Raw genomic sequence first — 5,608 nt, 5'->3', positions numbered from 1 at the left:
GCCTCCAGGGGGAGGGGCCAGCACAGGGCTCTGCCTCCAGGGGAGGGGCCAGCACAGGGCTCTGCCTCCAGGGGGAGGGGCCAGCACAGGGCTCTACCTCCAGGAGGCGGGACCTGCACAGGGCTCTGCCTCCAGGAGGTGGGACCAGCACAGGGTTCTGCCTCCATGAGGTGGGGCCAGCACAGGGCTTTACCTCCAGGAGGCGGGGCCAGCACAGGGTTCTGCCTCCATGAGGCGGGGCCAGCACAGGGCTCTACCTCCAGGAGGCGGGACCAGCACAGGGCTCTACCTCCATGAGGAGGGGCCAGCACAGGGCTCTGCCTCCAGGAGATGGGACCAGCACAGGGTTCTGCCTCCATGAGGCGGGGCCAGCACAGGGCTTTACCTCCAGGAGGCGGGGCCAGCACAAGGCTCTACCTCCAGGAGGTGGGGCCAGCACAGGGCTCTGCCCTCAGGAGGCCAGGCCTCTGGGATTCCCACTAGGAGACTGGCTGCCCTTGCCATCTAGTTCACCCTGACTCTTGGCGACCCTACAGTACACCTGTGATCCATATGGAGTTTTTATAATGCGTGAGCTTCTTTTCGGGGAAATGTAGATCACCTGGCCTTTCTTTGAGGTGCCTCTTGGTGGACTCAGATCTCCAGCCTTTTAGTTAGCGGCCAAGTGTGTTCACCATTTGTAGCTCCCCCTACCACACACACATTCTGGAAAAGGGGCTGAAAAAATCTCTTTTGATCTTCCCTCCTCTCCAGCTCATCTCTTAACAACCGCAGGAGCTGTTTCATAAACCTCCTAGCCTGGTCAGCTCTCCCGGCTACTGGTCAGGGACAGGCATGGTATGCTCCCCAGTGTTCATTTCTTCCTGAATGTCAGCTGAGTGCCCACTGGGTGCCTCCCTCCCTTCCTAGGCAGTGCTGCCATCATGGGCTTCCATCTGGTGGGCTCCCCATACTGCCCTGTACCAGCGCAGCGAGTGGCCAGGGCTCCGTGGTCCAGTGTCCTGATGCTTGGCTCAGATCTGAGTTTCCTTAGAGGCCGACCGTCATCTCCCTGTCCTTCCTGGTTCATGCGTGTGTGTATGCGTGTGTGTGTGTGTGCGTGTGTGTGTGTGCGTGCGTGAATGCAGTAGTGATTCTGGCACCAGGCTCGGGGCAACCAAGCCAACGTTGGGACACAGATACTATACTACCCAGCCTTTTCGGGGTTTCACCCTGGCACTTCCATGTAGGACTGCGGGTGCCTCAAACCTATGGCTAGCTCTCTGGGTCCTGCCACCTTATAGAACCCACATTCAGCATTGTCCATTCAATCACCCATGTTCTTTCTTACCTACCGCAAGCCAGATAACGGGGCTGGAGGGCTGGGTATTTGTAGTTGGGACAGCGGGCACAGTCCTCCCATCACCCCTGGTCCATGTGGTTCTGATGCTAGGCTTGGGGCTGATGTCCTGACACCCTGCCTTCGAGCCTGAGGCGGCGGTGGTCGGCTCTCTTGACTGGCCCTCAGCTCTCCATGTTCCTGCAGACCCTGGGGTGTGGTGTGGTCAGGCCTGGAGCTAAAGGCCCTTCACTCCACCATCTGGGAAGCAGGTCAGCCCCCACGCCATCTAGGGATTAGAATTTGGACCCTGGCATTGAGTCTTGTACCCAGCCCCTTCTGAAATACCACAGGCCTCCTGAGCCTCCCCTCCCCCCGTGCTCATCGTCTTCAGGCCTTGGGGACAGCTAGCTGGTTCTGATGAATTTTGAGAGCCAGAACTGCCCACAGAGTATGGAGGTTGACCCAGCCCTTGAGGGGGCCGGGTTGGTCGGGGGCTGGGGCTGGAGGTCACTTTGAATGAATGTAGGGCTGACCAGCTACACCTCCTCCATCCGGAACGCTGGCTTCCTTCCTGCCTGGTGAGCGTGCCCCACAATGCACCACGTTGCCCCTGGTCCCCAGGGACCCCAGTCACCTGATCTCCAGGAGCTGCTCCTGTCTACACTGGGAATTACTCTGGGAATTACTCGGCTGGCTGTTCAGAACAAAGACGCCGGCCCCGCCCTGCTTCCCACCCCCTCCCCTGCCCATGCTCTGGGGAGCTGCCCCCAGGCTGCCCGCTTTACAGAGACAGCCTTAGTTTAGGGCCTCCTTGGATCTGGAGCCAGGGTGCTGCTAGGCCCCTTTCCCCGGCAGAGCCCCAGCCAGCTCAGGCAGAGAGGACAGGGACCATCAATCACCAGCCTGCCGTACTGGACTCGGCTGGGGGAGGGGCGGGGAGCACGGAGGGCAGCCGGGGGCTGCTGTGGGCCCTCTGCGCCCTGACAGCTCAGGAGACTTGTCCAAAGACACACTGTGGCCTGCCCCCTGCAGAGAGACCTCTGCTCTGAAGCCTGGAAGGTTCTGGGCAGCATTCCTTCATGGCGTGGGCACTGCTCCGACCTCTGGGAACCCGAGAGGCCCTGCCCGGCGTCTGTCTGCCCAGGACTGCCACCCGACCCGGCCAGCCCTCAGACGCCCGACTGAATCCCAGACCCTTGGGTCAGGGGGAGGAGAGGCCTTGTAGTCACCACTTGGGCAGGGGGAAGGAAGCATGTCTGTGTGGGCTGAGACTGTCCCCACCTGATACTGGGTGGCCGCCCTGGAATGGTGACACCATCAGATGTACTGGTTGTGAGTGCTCTGGTGGGCTGTCAGGAGGGCAGGATCCCCTCACTGCATGCTGGAGGGTGGTTCAGTGGGCTTCCTGGAGGCGTTGACAACGGCAGTGTGTCTCCAACCAGGACGGGAACAGCCGTAAGCTAGTGGAGGAGGGGCAAGGGTGCGTTCCAGGCCCAGGCCTAGGCCTGGCAGCGAGGGAACCTGAATGGAAGTCATTGTCACTGAGGGTGCCGTGCTGGGAAGGGGGGGTGCACCTGGAAGTCGACACTGAAGCCCAAGACCTGGGATGCCATGGGTCACAAGGAAGAGCAGGACACAGTCCATTCCCAGGGCTTTGGTGGTGCCAAGGTGTTCAGGGTATTTTGAGAACCTTATCTGTGTTCTGGAGTCCTGGTGTGGCGCTGAACTGCAAAGTCGGTTTGAACCACAAGAGCAGCAGTTCAAGCTTACTAGTTGCTCCTCGGAAACCCTGATATGGTACAGAACCGATTTGATGGCACTTAACAACAACATGTGGCTCAGTAGGGTAAGCACTCGACTTCAGGATCGGTTTGAACCGCAAGGTGGGCAGTTCAAACTCACCAGCCTCTCTTCAGAAACCCTATACAGGGTCGCTATGAGTCACAACTGACTCGATGACACTTAGCAACAACAGCCACCTTTGTTCTGATTTCATTCGGTGCTGTTGAGTTGGTTTTGACTCACAGCAACTCCACATCCAACAGACTAAAACCCTGCGTGGTCCTGGGGCAGCCTCAGTCCTTGTCCTGTGTGAGCCCATTGTTGGGGTCATTCTGTTAGTCCATCTTGTTGGCCTGGGGACGGGGGCTGGGAGGAGGAGCTTCCTCTTTTTTGCTGACCCTCCACTTTACCAAGCATGATGTCTTCCTAGGACTCGTCTCTTCTGATAACATGTCCAAAGTACTTGAGATGAATTCTCACCTTCCTCACATCTAAGGAGCATTTTGGCTGTACCTCTTACAAGAATTTCTTCATTCTCCTGACAGTCTGTGGTACTATCAATATTCTTCTCCAACACCAGAATTCCAATGTATTTCTTCTTCTAGGGTTTCCATTAATTATTCATCGTCCAACTCTCATATACATATGAGGCCGTTAGTTAAAAATCCCATGGCTTGATCAGGGGCACCTTCGTCCCCAAACTGACATCTTTGCTCTTGAATGAATACAGTTTAAAGAGGTCTTGTGCAGCAGACATGCTTAATGCAACATATGATTTGATTTCTTGACTGCTGCTTCCATGAATGTTGACTGTGTGTCTGAGCACAGTGAAAATGACGTCTTCAGTCTTTCCTTCCTCTAGCATGATGTTGCTGATTGGTCCAGTTGTGAGGATTTTTGTCTTCTTCATGTTGAGCTGTTGTCTTTGATTTTCATCAACAAGTGCTTCAAGTCCTCTTTGCTTCCAGTAGGCAAGGTTGTCTTACCTGCATATCACACGGTGTTAGTCTTCTTCCTGTAATTCAGTTTCTTGGATGATGTGCTCAGCATCCAGGTTGAGTAAATATGGTGAAAGTATACGACCCTGGTGCACACCTTTCCGGTTTGTAAGCCATTCCGTGTTCTGTTAGAACGACTGCCTCTTCTTTCTGTTTTCTGACACACGCTGATGGAGGGACAGCTAAATGGTGGGCCTGAGCTTGGGGTGCACCCACTGGTTTCACCCAAGGTTCTGCCGCCTCTGCCTCCTCTCTTTTGTGACCTGCCCACTCCTATCCACCTGTCAGCCAGCCCTCTTCTAAGCTGCCCACGGTCTGCTCCTCCCAGTTTTCCCTGTCCCTTGGTGTGGTCCAGGCTCCCCCAGCAGCCAGCGAAAGCTTTTAAATTAGAAAGCTGGATAGATACAGCATTGCTCTGCCCACAGCCCTATAGGGCTCCCGCCTCCCTTGGGTCAAAATCGGAGTCCTCCCCCTGGCCCATGGGGCATGTCCCATGTCTTTCCTGGTCTCTCTTTCTCCTTTCCCCCTCACTCTCTCCACTGTAGTCACATGGGCCTCCGTGCTCTTCCTCCAACTTGCCAGGCCCTGACCTGTCCCAGGACCTTTGCACAGGCTGTGCCCTCTCCCTCAGTTCTCCATGTGACTGTTTCTTTCTCATTGTTCAAGCATCGAGCCTCAAAGCACTTCAGATGTCACCTCCTCTGAGAGGCCTCCCTGATTGCTTCGTTTCAAGCTGGGCTTTCTTTCTTCTTATCCTCACCTCTTCCCACTTCTCTGTACCAATCCCCGAGCTGATTTTGCTTGTCTGGTTACTGGGCCTGCCCTATTCAGTGCTTCGTCCCTGGGCGGGATGTCCAGGTGGGAGGCAAAGGCCGCTGCTGAAGTTCTGGAGCCCTTCCAGGTGTGACCTGTTTCGTGTCTGATGATCATTGTGGGAGGGATTAGTGGCAGCACTTGGGGGTCTCAGACTGAGAGCTACAATCGCCTGATGAGTGGAGAGGCTGGCATTTGTGTTGGCCCATGATGCCCGCCCAGGCCATGGCTCTGCCCAGCTCCCCTAACCCCAGAACCCTGCCTGCATGCGCCCTGCTTTGCTCTTCCATGCAACTGGGCCGTGGGCCCTGCTCCCCCACTTGCAGGAGCCCTACAGCCCCATGGCTCAGCCACGCCTTGGTAGTCAATGCCATCGCTTGCCCAGGGGAGCTGGGCTGTGCTGTGGCTTTGGCTGGGTGGGCTAGGCAGTGACCACGATCCCCAGCAGCAGCCTGGCAGGGCCACCGTGGTCACCCAGTGCTCACAGCCAGGGAAGGTTTTTTGTTTTTGTTCTTGTTTTATTGTGAATTATGTGATAGTTTACATGGGACAACATTGGTTTTACATTCATTCTATCATATAGCGTATCATTGCCATGGTTACAATCCCCTCCATGCAATCCTTCCCCTGTGCCCCCCAGGTCTTCAGCACACAGTCGCTCTCCCTCTCTGGATCTAAAGTCTCCAGCTGCTCC

The 5,608-nt window shown here is 56.2% G+C and overlaps 1 protein-coding gene across 1 annotated transcript in view; it reads left to right on the top strand.

Moving 5' to 3' along the window:
- PIAS4 (protein inhibitor of activated STAT, 4) overlaps positions 1-5,608 on the top strand; it is a 34,601-nt gene that overhangs the window by 7,659 nt on the left and 21,334 nt on the right. The window lies entirely within an intron of this gene.

Source organism: Chrysochloris asiatica, unplaced genomic scaffold (genome assembly GCF_000296735.1).
Source record: "Chrysochloris asiatica unplaced genomic scaffold, ChrAsi1.0 scaffold00125, whole genome shotgun sequence".
Classification (NCBI taxonomy): Eukaryota; Metazoa; Chordata; class Mammalia; order Afrosoricida; family Chrysochloridae; genus Chrysochloris; species Chrysochloris asiatica.
Note: the sequence above shows the minus strand (reverse complement) of the source record. Positions and strands in the feature narration are given on the sequence as shown.